The following is a 16740-nucleotide window of genomic DNA, read 5'->3' as shown; positions in this document are numbered from 1 at the left end:
AAGGTTTCCCTATATATCCCTATGTAAAACTTGGGTCAGCCATTTTGGCCCCACCCTAGTCCCAGGGGTCATGATTTGAACAAATCTGAATCTACACTACATGAGGATAATTTTACATGAGTTTCATCTTTTCTGGCCCAGTGGTTCTTGAGATAAGGAGATTTTAAGATTTTTAATTCTTATATCTTCCTATGTGAAACTTGGGTCGGCCATTTTTGCCCCACCCTAGCCCCTGGGGTCATGATTTGAACAAACTTGAATCTACAATACCAGAGAATGATTCCAAATTAGTTTCATCTTTCCTGGCCCAGTGGTTCTTGAGAAGAAGATTTTTAAAGATTTTTATATATCTTCCTATCTAAAACTTGGGCCAGCCATTTTTTCCCCATCCTAGCCCCTCACAGGGGTCATGATTTGAACAAACTTGAATCTACACTACCTGAGGATGATTCCACATGAATTTCAACTTTCCTGGCCCAGTGGTTCTTGAGAAGATTTTTAAAGATTTTTCCTATATAATCCTATGTAAAACTTGGGCCGGCCATTTTGGCCCCACCCTAGCCCCAGGGGTCATGGTTTTAACAAACTTGAATCTACACTACCTGAGAATGACTCCAAATGAGTTTCATCTTTCCTGGCCCAGTGGTTCTTGAGAAAATTTTTGAAAAATGCCATTAATTTTTCTCTAATTCATAATTAGGTCATAATAAAAATATTTCTAGATTCTCATCCCCACCCGCCCTGATTTTATACCCCCGCCTCAATTTTTTTTTATTTCTGTTTTTCTTCATCTTAATTCTGATCGGGATCGGTTTTCATCTACCATTCTACTTTCGTTTTAAATCCAGCAAAGTCAACATGATTTTGACGGCTGAAAAGATGGTATAAATTGCTGTAATATATAAGTATATATTTTAAACAAGGGTCATTGGTTGAAAAAGATTGGTGAAGATGTGAAGTAGGATATAATTGAACCTTTACTATGAGGTTTATTCGGGTATTGTAGATAAAATTACATCGATTGACCAGGTCACTAAACATCTGCAAAATTTAAAAAATAAAAATTATAAAATAAAAGCCGCCCGCCCACCTCGATTTTTAAAAAAATTCGGATGAGAATCTAGCAATTTATTATGCCATGGCCTTATCTCCCCTTGGAAAAAGGTGTGGCCCTTCATTTGAACAAACTTGAATCCCCTTTACCCAATGATGCTTTGTGGCAAGTTTGGTTGAAATTAGCCCAGCGGTTCTTGAGAAGAAGTCGAAAATGTGAAAAGTTAACAACAACGATGACGACGACAAAGTCGATAGACAACGGACAAATTGTGATCAGAAAAGCTCACTTGAGCCTTTGGCTCAGGTGAGCTAAAAAGTTAAATACAATGCATTAAATAAATTCCCTTCCTAAATGCCTGAGATACCATCACCTTGTAGCCTGCTGCTATGTACTACATGTACATGTACATGTGTATAATTATGCAATGTCATCAAAAAAGTATACTGTGTCATAAATTGTAACATACATGTACATGTATGTGCCAGAGAGTCTGTCCACTTAAAACTAATTTTATTGATTTTAATGTATCTATCTCATAATTTCAGACAATTGAGAGAATAGTTTTAAAAAAAATAACAAGAAAAATACCAAAATTTTTTGGAATTGTGGGTCAAGATTTTTAAACCAACATTTACTAAAAAAAAATCCCAATTAAAATTTTGGCTCTAAATTTACATTAATAAAATACATGTAGGTATGAAGATTAAGTTCAAGTACTAAAGTAAATGACTACCCCCCACCCCCACACCCAAAGCCACCCTAACTCCCGCCCCAGCAGAATAGGATTTTTCACATTTCAGAGATAGCCTATGTGTTAATCTTTTTTTTTTTGGGGGGGGGGGGCAAGAAATTTCTGTTTGATTTTTTTACAGGTGTGAATCCCCTCCTCCCAACCAACACCCCCCCCCCCCTCGAATATATTCCCGACATTTCTGTCCTACACGCATTCTGAATCTAAATTATCATCAATTATAAGAACTTTTAATTACTCTAAATACTATAGACTTCAATATTTTTCTTTTAATAAACAGGCTTTTTGACATAATTAAGGTACAGAATAAAGTAGCCCTCTGCTTGAGAACATTCGGACAGAACCGAATTTTATCAAGCAGAGAGCTACAGTTCTGCAGCTAGCTTTTTTTGCCTATCTCCTTACAATTTGCACGTTCATACGCTCGTCTTTAGTGTTCGGTCATGCAGAACTTACCTTTTCCCTGGTTTTACTGGATGAATTTTGTTTTAAAATGATATAATACGCTTGACCGGCTTGCATCATTCACAAGTCGGAAAACTGCATTTCGTTCAACATTGATCTAAGGCCTACTTGAATGTGCACCTGACAGCAAACATTTGTAGACCGTACATGTGTTATAATAATTTACAGACTGATCAGCCTTATTAGTATAAAAGAAGTAAATAGGTTCAAAATTTACCCGGATGAATTGAATCGTTCCTTCTCTTTCTTCCTTCAGTCATTGTGTGAGGTACAGTCCACAATGTAAAATGCGTGCTTTGATCAGCCAATATATTTTTAACTCCTTAGTCATGTGACTTTTTTTTCTCGATAACAGAAGCAAAAGTAGACTGAGTTCGGCCTACTTGTCATTTATATTTTCTGAAAATAACTTGGAGTTACCCTATATGGAAAATTTGTTTATCATGTTTACACCAATATATCACAAAGGTCGAATCAAACTTTTTTTTTTTAATTGAAGAAAAAAATACTTGTATATATATAAAGATATGAATTACCTGCAATTTGTAATTTGCATTCAGTCAGTGTTATATAAATGGCAGATCTTTTGATTGCATACAGAATGCAAGATTTATATAAATTTTCTTATCGACAAACTTTGCACTCGATCTGCAATAGGTCCCTACCTGTGCTTTTCTGCGGAAACTAATTGGAATCTTTTTTCAGCATGGTTGAAAAGATCTAGACGCTCTGTAGATCAGTGTAGATCATTGAAGCAATATTAATATTTGCTATTCGATTTTGGTTTTAATTAAATGTCTACATATAATTATAACATTCAAAACTCTACTCAAATTAAAGCTGCTAAAAATTGTTTAAAAAAAAAAGTCAATCCAACAAGCCGTGTTCGAGGGAAAAAGACATCGGTGCTTTGGCATTTTCTTATTTGAAAAATATCATTAAAAAATGACCCATTTGAATATTTATATTCATTTATAATCCCTATAATATAGTGAACATTTTTGATGAATTTATAAAATAAGCATTAGGTACTTTACCCATTAGAAGAAGGTGCTTCTATTATAGTTAAGATTGAAAGGAATGTAGTAGTTATGGAGTCGGACATAAAAGTTTTGTCATTGAAAAATGTTTAAATTATAGATAGGCACACAGGCGCTGATCCAGGGGGGAGGGGGTCCAACTCGGTCAAAAAAAAATTCCAAACCTAAATTTCTTGACAAGCGAAAAAAAACTCATTTTCCAAAGTGAATAATCTATTTGGGGGGGGGGGGTTAAACTCGTTGACATTAAAAGTTTCATACCTATTACCAATTTCACATAGAACTGCGTTTCCACGAAGGGGTCAAAGGTCAGTTTTACTTGGTTTTTATACATTTTTTTTATAACTGCAAAATTCCAGAAGGGGGCTGGACCCCCCTCTAGATCCACGTCTGGGCTTGCCTGATTCTTCTCCAATCCAAGTATACATGTACATGTATATACAGTGTACAACCATCCCACCTCTAAGTCTTTGTTTTAATAAATAAATACCAAAACATGTATATATGAGCTATCCTAAATTGTTATTGAAAATAATAAATAAATCTTGGTAATAAAATGGTTATTCTCTTATCATTTTGACATCACCCTTCTAAAACATGATACATGTATGTTTTATCCCTTACGTGGGACGCATCCAAAATATTTTTTTTCAATAAATTTTTTTGATTTTCTCAATAAAATATGTATAATTCAGAATTTAAAATAAATATTTATCGAATCACAGGCCAATTTTTAATCGATTTTGTAATGTTTTTAAAAAGTTGATCTTATCAATCTTGGCAAGTTCAATTGTGTCGATATCTCCGAAGACAATCTCGTGAGGTGCATGTGTACACATTGCCCTTGTTATCTAACAGAATGTGATTAATTACTAGATGAAAATTAAAACGAAAATACAACGACTTTTTGAAAGTCACATAAATTCTTTCCATATCTATATCTGTTTACCATGTGTACACACACTTCCAATTATCGCTTAAATTCGCTAATTTAATCTAATCTCTTCGTCATGAATAAGTAAACATGTACATAGACCCAGAGAGACAGAGAGAGAGAGAGAGAGAGAGAGAGGGAGAGAGAGAGAGAAAGACTGTCTGCGACACCGCAACTTCTAGGGTCTTTTCGACTAGAGGTAAGAAAAAAACCAAAGATCGAGGCTTCGTAGATCATTCTTGGTTGATCGTGAGAAAGGATTCAGTGCTCTCGAACAAATATTAAAAGTGAAAGAATATTAAAAGTCAACTAGCTATAGAGCTTTATAATAAATTATATATTTAAAATTTTTATTTATCTGTTCATATCAACCTGAACATTCTCAATTATATATTGATCAGAGGCGTCGGACCTGGGGGGCTGGGGGACTAATCCTCCCCACATTTTTTTTTCAAAGATAGACATACATGTAATATAAAGACACTTTAACAAAAAAATTGCAAATTTGTTTATAAAATGTATCCCTGCTTCACAATGTCTGGGAGAAAATGATTCATTGTCAATATTCATGGGATTTATCCCATTTGAACAAATTCATTGGAGGAAAAAAAATCCCAATGGGAGAAAATATACCATCTGACATTTTTTTCTCCCTTGGGAGAATGGTGGGATAGTTAGTTGGACTGAAAATCCCACCATTCACCCATATGCATGGGACTCATAAGTTTAGGACTTCATATTTATAGAGGAGGAATTGTTTTTGAGTTCAGTCACAGGTGCTTGAGGACAGGACCCCCCCCCCCCAATATAGACCCCCGGGCCTGTTAGACTTTTTTCACATAAATTATATGGATGACACATTTGTGATATAATCTATCCTATCAATTAAGAAAATTTGCTTAAACTTTAAGTTACATTTTATAAAAATATCTACCCTCTCTCTATATAAGTTGATTTTTATATAGAGAATGTTGGGTAGATTTAATAGAACGTTTGTTTTAGGTAATTTTTCGATTTGCTGGTATAGATATTAACACAAATATGGCAATGAAAGATTTTTTAAGAAAAAAAAAATCGAAAAAGCACAAGGGTCTATATTGAAGGGGGGGGGGGTTCCTGTCCTCAAGAACCTGTGAGTTCAGCATATGAGATAAAAGGATACTACTAAGAAATCCCACCAAGTGATGGAGATACATTTCATAGTTGAAAAGGAAGACAATTATAGTATATTTATTTTCCTGAATCAGCATATGAATGATTAATAGGTATACATGTAAATGCATAAAGACTACACAATCTTTTCTAAAAAAAAAAAATAGAAATAAACACTGTATAATATTATACATGTACATTTACTGACTGAGTTCGAAGACAACAAGCTTTTTGTCGGACCCAAAAACCGAAGTGTCTACCTGAGGCCGTTAGGCCGAAGGCAGACACTTTGGTTCGAGGGTCCGACAAAACGCACTTTGCCCTCGAACTCAGTCAATAAATGTTTTGTTACACTTTCATTTAATCTTAAATGTATTTTGTACTGTCTTTCATGATGTAACATTAGGTCCATAACCGTTGAACACCAACGAATGCAAATGAGACTAAGCTCCGCCCGTTATGTGACGTAAGCGGTAAGCGGTACACCGAGACCGCGGTCCAACATCTCACTCAGCGGTCAAACGTCGTTTGTTTTATTTTATCTTTATTGCCCGCTCAGCAAAACATTAAAAATGTTATACCTTTTTCGTATAGATTTGTATAGGAACACATTTTTTTGAAGGTATAATTAGAAACGTTAGACTTTTTTTTCGTATAGATTTTTAAAGGACAAATTCTAAAGGTTACTGGTATAACAATATAGTACATGTATGCTGGGACAGAAAACTACAGTATTAAATTACCTGATCGTATGAATCCTTGAATTTCTTTCTGCTATTTTGTTTTAGTTTGCTGTCGAGTTGGTTACTATACAAAAAATTATTGAATTGGTCAGCCAATAAATTTTAACTCCTTTGTCATGTGACAACATTTTTTTTTCTTGGTAACAGAAGCAAAAGTAGATTTCTATTGTGCATGCTTGTCGTTCATGTTTTTTTTTTTTTACAACTTGAGTAGTCCGGTAAAAACTTTTATAACTTCCTTTTAAACAAACGAAAACCATTTCTGTTATCCTAATCAGCGCTTTTTATCAATAGTAAAAGGTTACTTCAAACTTTAAAATACCAGACGAATAATCTATGTTTACTGATTATGTACCAGAATAGATCTCATTCTGTATTTGTATGAGGGGTCTTTGAAAGCACACAGCATGCAGGCTTTATATTAATTTTCTTATCGATTAAAAAAAATCTATTCATTCTTTAAGTTGTACTTCGAGTTGTACTTTAGTCAGTAAATTCATGCTGCAAGTTACATATACGTGCGCCAAGTTAATTCTTATTATGTCAAAAGTGGATTCATGAAGTGTTTTTTTTTCTTCATGCAGAAGCAGTGTTTGATTTTCGATTAAAATTTCTACGTTATAATTGTTTTAGGATATCCGATTCTCAGCCAGAAAGGATAACTCCATAAATTAATATAATAATGCATCAAAATGAAGCTTGAAAATGATTTCTTTTTATGCAACAATTTTCATTTTATTCATCTTTATAAGATTCAAGGTTTTTGGAAGTCTTAGAAAAGGTCTTATGAAAGTTGACATTTGTACCCTATAAAAGAAAAAAATAATACAGTTTTAGAGAAATAGGATTTTCTTGAATCCAGCCTAAAATATCAATGCTTATTAGCATGATATGAAATGAGAGGTGATTTGTGGTGTCTTGTAATTATAGCAAAAGCCTTTTACACTATGTATTATAGAATAAATGACGGAAAATAGAAGACAAAAATACAAATAAATAAAAAAAAAAATAATGACAATTTCTCTGAATGCCTGGATACCTATCGTTTGTTAACCTAAAATATATTTGTTGATCAATTTGCAATTAGAAAATGCATTGCTAATATTCCAATTCGCTTTTTCTGCAAAAATATTGGAGATTTGACAATTTTCCCTATATAATATGATTAACTTGAATCTTTAACTTTAAAGAAATACTGTGGATAAATTTACAGAGCTTTGTGGATTCAGAGATGCTTTTATGATTATTTTTTATTACTGCTAATTTTATAAACCTGAGAATCGGACTATCTTAAGTTCAAGACTTCACTCAAAATCGGAAGATTTTTTTTTAAATCTTTTTTAATGTATTGATAATTCCTACCAGAAATCTTATCACATTATAATTTATAATAAAAACAAGTAAGTTTCATCCGTCAAGGAACTGCCGTTTTATTCGATGGGAGTGGTCAGATTATGGAAATTATATGTCCTTTAAAAAAATAAAATGTTCCTTTTTGGCAAGGGGAAAAGTGAGTCTTTTCTTGTCTGTTGCTACTACATCATTACCACATTTCCCTACGAAATTGCGTTTCCATTTTGGTCATTATTTGTTTGTTTGTTTGTTTATTTATTTAATCAGTGAATAATCAAAAATGTATCCAAGTAAATCTTGAAAATAAATTAAATGTCCTTTACTGGCATAAAAAAAAGTTTTAAAAAAACGAAACAAAAACACAAAATCCCCCCCCCCCCAAAAAAAAAAAATAGATGCTAAATGTTCTTGCTAAGCAAGAAAAGAAAAATAACCCCCTTTACCATGTTTACGGTGTGATGCAAAACTATTCGAAATCTAACTAGATACTAGAGTTGTCTTTTTAAGGTCACATTCGTTCTTACTTTGATAGATTTTTTTATGTGTGTTTGGTTAGCATACAACTTTTAACGAACATGCATCTTTTTTATATATTTTTATTATTTTCATTTAAATGTCACAGTTCACTATAATTTTCCAATAAACTAGTTGAAATACATTGAATTTACATGCAACTGTGTCTCGGGACAAGCCCTTCGTAGGACGATATACTAGTATATCATTTTTAACGATATCTAACGTTCTATCCTCAATAGTAAATGTACATCAAGAGACTAAATTTTTCATAATAAGTGACCAATTTTTCTTAAAATTTATATATATCAGTGACCTTATGCGTGTTACATCATCCATATACGCTCCAAAAATTTGAAAACATATTGGAATCGTGACATAAGTAGTTTACATATAAATTTAGTTTCTTTTTTTTTTCCGTTGGAAACAACCTTCAAAGGCATCCTTATATTTTTTTTCCCGAAATTCCGACAATCAACCCATGGTTTCCACAATGGTTCCTAAATGGGGAAAAAACATTTATAAAATTTACTAATCTCCACCTATTTTCCATCTTAGGAAACTTATAAGTTGTGGAACCTTATCACTTACATGTATTTCCCCATTGAAATTAGTCAGGCATCTTTATATAAAAAAAATTGATTTGACTCTAATTTCCCTGATAAGATTTGACACTAGATCTTCCGCTGTTAGTGAAATAAAATATTGCAGTAAATATAATTGCAATGTAGATTGATAGACCAGAGATAAAAATCTGTATTGATTGTTCTCCCCCTTGTGATCTTGGTGACCTCTCCTCGCGTGTCACAGGTGGGGACACATGTCGCGAAGACACCTGCTTAGAACTGTGTATTGGGTTGTGTATTTTTTGTATATTCTGTGTGATTTGAGAGGCTCTTTTTACTTATAGGAAACAAAGGGTTGTCCTCTAGCGATACATACGTTTAGTCTCCACAAACTCAGAGTTAATCCATATGGCAATTGCTGGTCATCGATTTGAAAAATATTGATAAAATGAGCTATAATTATTAATATTAAAAATTAATTTTTATAGATGTTTGAAGAGAAGAATTAAAAATAGGTTCCAATTCTCATTATTTTTTATTGTAATGAAAAAAAATTCGCATGTGCACAATTTGCCTAAAATATTTTTTTTTTAAATGACAGAGAGTATGAAATTTTGATAAAGGCTAGTTTCATTTTTTTTTAATTTTTCAGATGTAATACTTTATTAATATGTCACAGAACAATATTTTATTAGCAGAAAGGTAAAGGATCCTCTGGATACGGAGCACGGGGGGGGGGGGGGGGGGGGGGGGGGTGTCGATCCCAAGAAGCTGTGACACCAGGCCATTGAAAGATAATAGTTAACATTTTTGATAGACGTTTGCAGTGAAAAATGCATTCTAATACATTTTTAAGACCAAAAAAAATTATCACGAACACGAGGAACAACCGTTACGTAATATTTGAATCTCAAATGTAGCTTGAGTTATCTTTCTTCTTTCAAGCTTAGGTAATTTACATACGAAATGCATTATTAGTCTAAATTTTAGAAACACGATTTATAGCTTACTTGACCCCCCCCCCCCCATCCACATGGAAAATAAACTGGTCATTCTTTTATCATTTTGACTTCTTCAAAACTATGAAAATATTATCATAATACAATATAATATTTTTCTGAAAGGTTCAATATCAAAAGAAATGTAATGCATAATTGTAGAAACATTTTGCGTATATCAAGAATTTTCAGTGTGTCACAGTCTATTAATTAATTAGTTGCTGACAAAATTAATGTTGTTTATTGAAATTAATCCATTACTGACTTGTGATGTTGTTTGAGAAAATGACTACCTTTGTTTAAATTATAGTTGTAGAACTTTTGTCTTATCCCTTTGAATTTCTCAATAAAATGTTTTATTCAAAACTCAAAAGAAATATATATCGAATCACATACCAATTTTTAATCGAATTTGCAATGTAGGTCTAACACTTTTTAAAAAGTCGCTTAATTGTTTTATCAATCTTGGCAGGTTCAACTCATTTATTGTATTGATAGCTCAGGACAATCTCGTGAGGTACATGTGTACACATTGCCCTTAAATTGTTATCTAATGGAATGTGATTAATTGCTAGATGAAAATTAAAACGAAAATACGACTTTTTGAAAGTCACTTTAATTATTTCGAAATCGAATATCTGTTAACCCTGACAGTGTGTACACACACTTTTCGATTTATTATATCGCTTTATTATAATCTAATCTCTTCTTCATAAATAATCATAGGAGAGAGAGAGAGAGAGAGAGAGAGTGTGTGTGTGTGTGTGTGTGTCTGTGACACAGTAACGAAGAACTAAATCAATCGCAACTTCTCGGGTCTATACGACTAACGAGGGGGGAGGGAGGACGAAGCTCGAGGCTTGGTAGATTGTGATAAAGTGTTCAGCTCTTTCAAAAAATTATTAAAGTGACACCGTGACGTTCAAAGGGGTTAATTGACAAACGTAGAATTTTTGCATGACCGTAGTAAATTTTGTTCAATTTCTAACAGTATTAACTATAGGTTTTCAGAAAATTACAGATTTCAGAACGTAAGAAATCTATTTTTATGGAGTGAAAATAATTTCAGTAAGCCCCATTACGAAAATATTGCTTTACTTCTTCCTCTCTATTGTACGCGTGCGCAGAAAAGTTGAATAAGTTACCATATGTAGTTACCATGGTTTCTATTACCTAAGAATGAATGTAAGTAATTTGATGCAATATTTAAATTTTTCCAAAGTTCATAGAACATATTTTTCACCTTAGCATGCTCCAGTAGAATGTTGTGTACAATTTTAATTTGAGCTAAAAAAAAAAAACAAAAAACAAAAAAAAAAAACAAACAAACAAATACAAAAAAAAACAAGTGCCGTGACCTTGGCATACACGAAAACAATGAACAGTAGATATTAAAAGCCTTTTTTTTTGCACTCATATTGTGTAGTCTTTTCTTGCTTAGCAGTGCAGTTTTATTGTCACATCTTCGCTCACATCTTCGCTTTATAATCATAATTTTCATATTCATAAGCCTATCTCTGTATGCTTTAAATATCTTAAAGCCGTTTAACCCGAAACAGGCACATATTATCCTACACAATAAAAGTACGTCATTACATAGATAATATATAAAAATACGATTTACGATAAAAATGAAGGAGCTAAAATATTGTCCGAGTACAGGTAATATATGTACTCAATCGCAACTTCTCGGGCCTTTCCGACTAGCGGAAAAACGACCTCGAATGTATATGGTAGCCGCCATGACAACCCTCCTTTTTCATGATCTTGGAAATAAATGCATGGAGACCTTTTATCTGTGGAATATGGAGTTTAACTTTATTTAGTGTAATGATATTACCTAATAGTAATAATATATTACTTATAGAAGGGACTTCTAACTCCCCCTATCCTACATTTGACTTAACAGGAAATGTATAAATTTTTAACAGCCGGCGATGTTAATACATTCGAGGTTGTTTTTCCGATCTCTGACGGAAAGACCCGACATGATGCGATTGTATATGTACTTTGTTGTGAAAAAATGCTCGGGCTTGTTCTTCATGAGATAAACATGTAAGCGATAGATTTAATTTTTCGAAGGTGATTTCACGCAATATCAACAATGATCAACATGGATTATTTTTTGTGTGACCTAACAAAAATTATTTTTTAACTTTTGAATTTTGATATCTTTTAAAGGAAAAAGACGTTGGGGATATAATTTGACAAAAGTTGAAACAATTTATGGACAATTATTTTTCAAGAAGAAAAACTAATATATATTTTTAGCGATTAGAATCGGACCAAGCGACTTTAAAAGAAACACGATCATGATTTTGACTGATTGCGCTACTTTAAGGTTGGTCCATACTTTCAGAATTTTCTGTCAAACTCTTTATTTTTTGATTTGAAAATCTTGAATAAGTCATAATCTAACTAAAACACCCATAAAAAAACACATCTTTGCAGGTTAATTTTCATTCAACATGTCTCGGAGTATATACTTCTAAAAATGCAACAGCAAAAATTCAACATATAGAAATGTAACATCATATTTTATTTAGCTATGTACCAAATCACTTCCAATTATTGTTAAAACTTAAGAAAATAATAAATATTCATTTGTCAAGAAAATAATTGAAATTTCTATTTGAAAACACTAAAAAATTGATGTTGATTCTGTCAAAATTTTTCAAAGAAAAAGCTCAAAATATCTTTATTTTGAATATTTCTCAAAATCTTATATGTTTATATGCTATTTTTTCTTCACAATTATTTGGAGTTATATCTTAGGTTAGCAAAAAATCATACTTTATTATGGTTGACCAGAAAATTTTTACAAAACAGCCTTTTGAACACCTATACCCCCATTTTTGGAATATCTATTTTTTCAATCGTTCTTCGCAAAACATTTTAATAAGTAAATTTAAAAAGATGATATAGGCTAAAAATTAAAGATAAATAGATCTCAAGTTAGTTTGTTTAAAAAAATAAAAAAGCTTTAGGTCCATAAAGGCAATTAAGAATTCTCTGTCTGTGTATATACTAAATTACATATAGATCCTATGGACAGAGTGCAAAGTGGTTATTCCTATAAATAATGTACATTAAATGCTTTGTGTGCACAATGACACTATAATAAACAAATATATACTTGCTAAATTATTTTTAATCATCCAAAAGATTTTTTTTTCAATAGATAAGGATAATCAAAATTTTATATTGGTGTGTAAAATTAAAACCGGATCCGTAAAAGTGTGGGCCTGCCTTAAAGCCGCTTTATCCGAAACAGGCACATATTATCTTACACAATAAAGTACGTCATTACAAAGATAATATATAAAAATAAATTATAAGATTGATTTAATAGTTTATTACAACAATCTTTACAAGGAAAACTTGGATCAAAAACTTTACTGACAAACAGAAGTTCCGGAACTTTAGATCTGTTGTGAAGTCACCTTGGAAAAAAAAATTATCGGTTCATGCGCGGATCTAGAGGGGGGGGGTCAAGACCCCCCTGGAATTTACCAGGATAAAAATGTATATAGTAAAAAAAGAAAAAAGTTACCATGGACCCCCCTTGGAAAACGCAGACCCCCCTTGATAAACGCGAATATGTGTGAAATGGGTATGAAAAGTTAAAGATTTGAGGCAATAGAAGTCACGCACCCCACCCCCACCTCACCCCCACAAAATATGTTTTTGACGTTTGGGGCGAGTTTTACTTTTTTTTTCTTGTCAAGAAATTTCTGGGATTGGATTTTTTTTACTGAGGTGGACCTCCCCCCCCCCCCCCCCCCCCCCCCTTGGAAAAAATTTCTAGATGCGCGCCTGCGGTTATATCTAATTATAAAGATAATTCAAACCCGAGTATTTTTTCCATTAGTAGAAGCCTAAGTCATTATATATCTTTTAAAAATTAAGAAATTAATTAAATACAATCCATATAGTAATTTTTATATTAATATGCATGCATATTTAAAGAATAAAGGAAAATCGTATATTTTTAAGTTTTTTTATGAAGTTTATGAAGGCTGAAATTTTGTCCGTGTACAGGTACATGTATATAAGTACTTTGTTATGAAAAAAATGCTCGGGTTTGTTCTTTGTGAGATGTAAGCGATAAATTTAATTTTTCGAAGGTGAATACACGCGATATCCACATTGATTATTTTTTGTGTGACCTAACAAAAATTATTTTTTTAACTTTTAAATTATGTTATCTTTTAAAAGAAAAAGATTTTGGGGATATAATTTGACAAAAATTGAAACAATTTAAGGACAATTATTTTTCAAGAAGACAAGGAAGTTGCCCAAACTCAGAAATCCTATTTCTTGGGGAGGGGGGGGGGGGGTAGTGGCAAACTTTTTTCAAGGCCAACTTCCCTTCACTTTCAATTTTTTTTTTTGGCATACAATACTACATTTCCTTTATATCACTATATACTGTGGGTAGAAGTGCGAGGGGGGGGGGGGCAACCAACCTTTCAATGAACATTTTCTTTAAGAAAGGTAATGTTGGGGGAAGGACGGACAGGCCATATTGCTACGTCCCTGAATGCAATTATAAAAACACACAATTAATTAATCTTAGCAATATCAGTAATCTCTCTGTGGCCTCACCCTACCACAAGGGATCATGAGTTAAACTTGCATACACATATACGTGCAAGAATCTTCACTTTTCTATCAATATGAAAAATTGTGGCTTTGTTTTTCTTGATGTTTTTTTTTTTTTTTTTTTTTTTTTTTTTTTAATTTTAAAATTTACAAATCTGATGATGCTTCAATATCAATATGAACAATTATGATTGGTTATTCTTGAGGAAGTTTTTTTTTATTCCCTATAAATTTGACCCTCATTTGTGGCCTTCCCCTACCCTGGGAAGTCATTTGAATATGCTAGTACATATCTGAGGATGCTTTAATATAAATATGACTAACCCTTCCCTGGATCGAGGTCATGAATTGCAAATATTTGAATATGCACTATCTGAGGATGCTTTCATATCAATATGACTAACACTAACCATGAGTTGTCCTTCTTGAAAAAAGATTTTTAAGATTTTCCCTACGTATATAACTTTACCCCCCCCCCCCTTCATTGTGGCCATACTCTACTCCTGAGGTTTAAGATTTGAGCAACATAGAATCTACACTATCTGGGGGTGCTTCCATATCAATATGTCTGATCATGCTTGCTTTTGTTATTCTTAGTAAGAAGATATATTTTAAATTTTTTCCCATATATTTTTATGTAAATTTTTGACCCCCTTATTAATCGTGGCCCCCTTCTACTCTTGAAGGTAATGATTTGAATTTGATTGTACACTATCTGAGGATATCGATGCTCAGTTTGATTATGTTTCATTGTGCCTTTTTTTCTTGGGAAGGATTTCAAAGATTTTCCTGATATATTCATATGTAAAATTTTGATCATTTATTGTGGTCCCATCATACCCAATGGATATTTTTTAATAAATTGAAATCTTCACTTTGTAATAAAGGTTTTAAACATTTTCAACTTTTCTTTTCAAATGGTTCTTGAAAATAAGTTCTATAAAGATGACACCAACTTTTCATTAATTCGTTATTATCTCCTCCTTGGAATAGGTCATGGTCCTTCATTTGAACAAACCTGAATTCCCGTCACCTATGGATGCCTCGTGGCACGTTTGGTTGAAATTGGGCCAATGATTCTTGAGAAAATTCTTTTTTTTTCTATTCTGACACTTTTTCCTACCAAATTTAAAATGTAGTAGATACACAATTTTGATAATTGATGCACATGAACACATAAACAGATTTAAAATTAAAATCACATTTTAATTGTCTTCATTTTAAACAATAAGATTCTTTGTAATAAAAGCTACTAACAGGATTTTAAGGTACATTATTCTTATTATCATAATTAAATTATATTCAATGTATGAACTTCCTGTATTCTTAAAAACTAAATCTGGAACAAAAGATATTCATTGTCATGTAAGTCTACTTAAACCTCAAAATTTTGTTGCAATGATTGCTAAGAAATCATACAATATATCATAAAATTGTTTCCACGTGCACGTAAATGTTAACAAAGTGGAAACGTGGGAGAATATACTATAAATTATCTAATTAGACGCATATAATCATTGACATAATCAGGATAACCAACAATCCCATGAACTCAACACTTCAAAGAATTATTCCATAGCAAAATTAAACACTGAAACGTTAGTTGTACATGTAATCATAACAAATCAGTACACTTAAAATACTATATTTTCAGCACTGAATATTATAGTATCTCCTTTATTTCTTAATTAAAGTCATCTTTTTTTTCAGCCATTAAATACGACGAAGCATAAAACCAAGATTTCTTGATCACTGGCTCATTATTGAAACGTTCAATGGCGTACATATCAATAATAAAGACGAGACAAGGTGTTGGTGTCAAAAATTATTATTGCTGCGGTATTTGCGTGATTTCGTAACTTTAAAACAATTCACTATATGAAAACAATGAAAATAGTGATTAAAAAATTACATTTTTCAAATAATTATAATTTTTGAACTAAATTCTACTTCAAAAGTTAATTTATACAAAATCTACAACTGTATATTAAAACAATAATGTAAACAAATATAAACAATAGCGTGTTTTTCTTTGTTTGCAACTTTTAGAATCTGAGTTGCTATTGCAAAAAAAGTTAATAATCAAGTTTTATTTTTGTTTTAAAAATGGTGGTACTCTTATGCAGATTATGATTTTTTTTTCTTCGACAACTGCAATGCATTAATTCCCGTTAAATAACAACATAAAAAGCATTTTATTTTTAATTAAAATGGTGCAAAAAAAAAAACACACACACACAACATTTTAAGGATAATCTTGAAGTACTAATAATTCCAAATAATAAAAATACCTTACAAATAAATTATATAAACATAACATATGGCCTTGTATGAATATATGATAGGTTATGCGCATACATGCATGTGATTTTATGAATGCAATAAAGAAACTAGAGCAAAGCTCGTTGCAAAGCAACGAGTAGGTCTTCCGTCCTGTTTGACCGGAAGTAGCATTAATTTTTATCAAAAATGAGAAATAACGCCTAAAAATGGTTTGAATCCTTTAACGCTTTGTTAATTAATGCAAAAATAAGCAATTTTTTGCTACTTCCGGTTTGACCGG

General features: G+C 32.0%; 1 protein-coding gene across 2 annotated transcripts in view; it reads right to left on the bottom strand.

The window, feature by feature from the left end:
• The window catches only part of LOC134248047 (sacsin-like), a 90439-nt gene that overhangs the window by 31486 nt on the left and 42213 nt on the right, over positions 1 to 16740 (bottom strand). Inside the window, exon 1 of one of the 2 annotated variants that reach the window (XM_062730467.1) lies at positions 2491 to 2549. The exons of the other annotated variant lie outside the window; for it this stretch is intronic. The gene's annotated coding sequence lies outside the window, so the exon portion shown is untranslated. Of the gene's footprint in view, positions 1 to 2490; positions 2550 to 16740 lie in introns of those variants that run through there. 2 annotated transcript variants of the gene reach the window in all.

This window comes from Saccostrea cucullata, unplaced genomic scaffold (genome assembly GCF_032062105.1).
Source record: "Saccostrea cucullata isolate Sc308-1 unplaced genomic scaffold, CSIRO_AGI_Scuc_v1 ctg502, whole genome shotgun sequence".
NCBI classification, from domain to species: Eukaryota; Metazoa; Mollusca; class Bivalvia; order Ostreida; family Ostreidae; genus Saccostrea; species Saccostrea cuccullata.
This window is presented reverse-complemented; position numbering and strand designations above follow the sequence as displayed.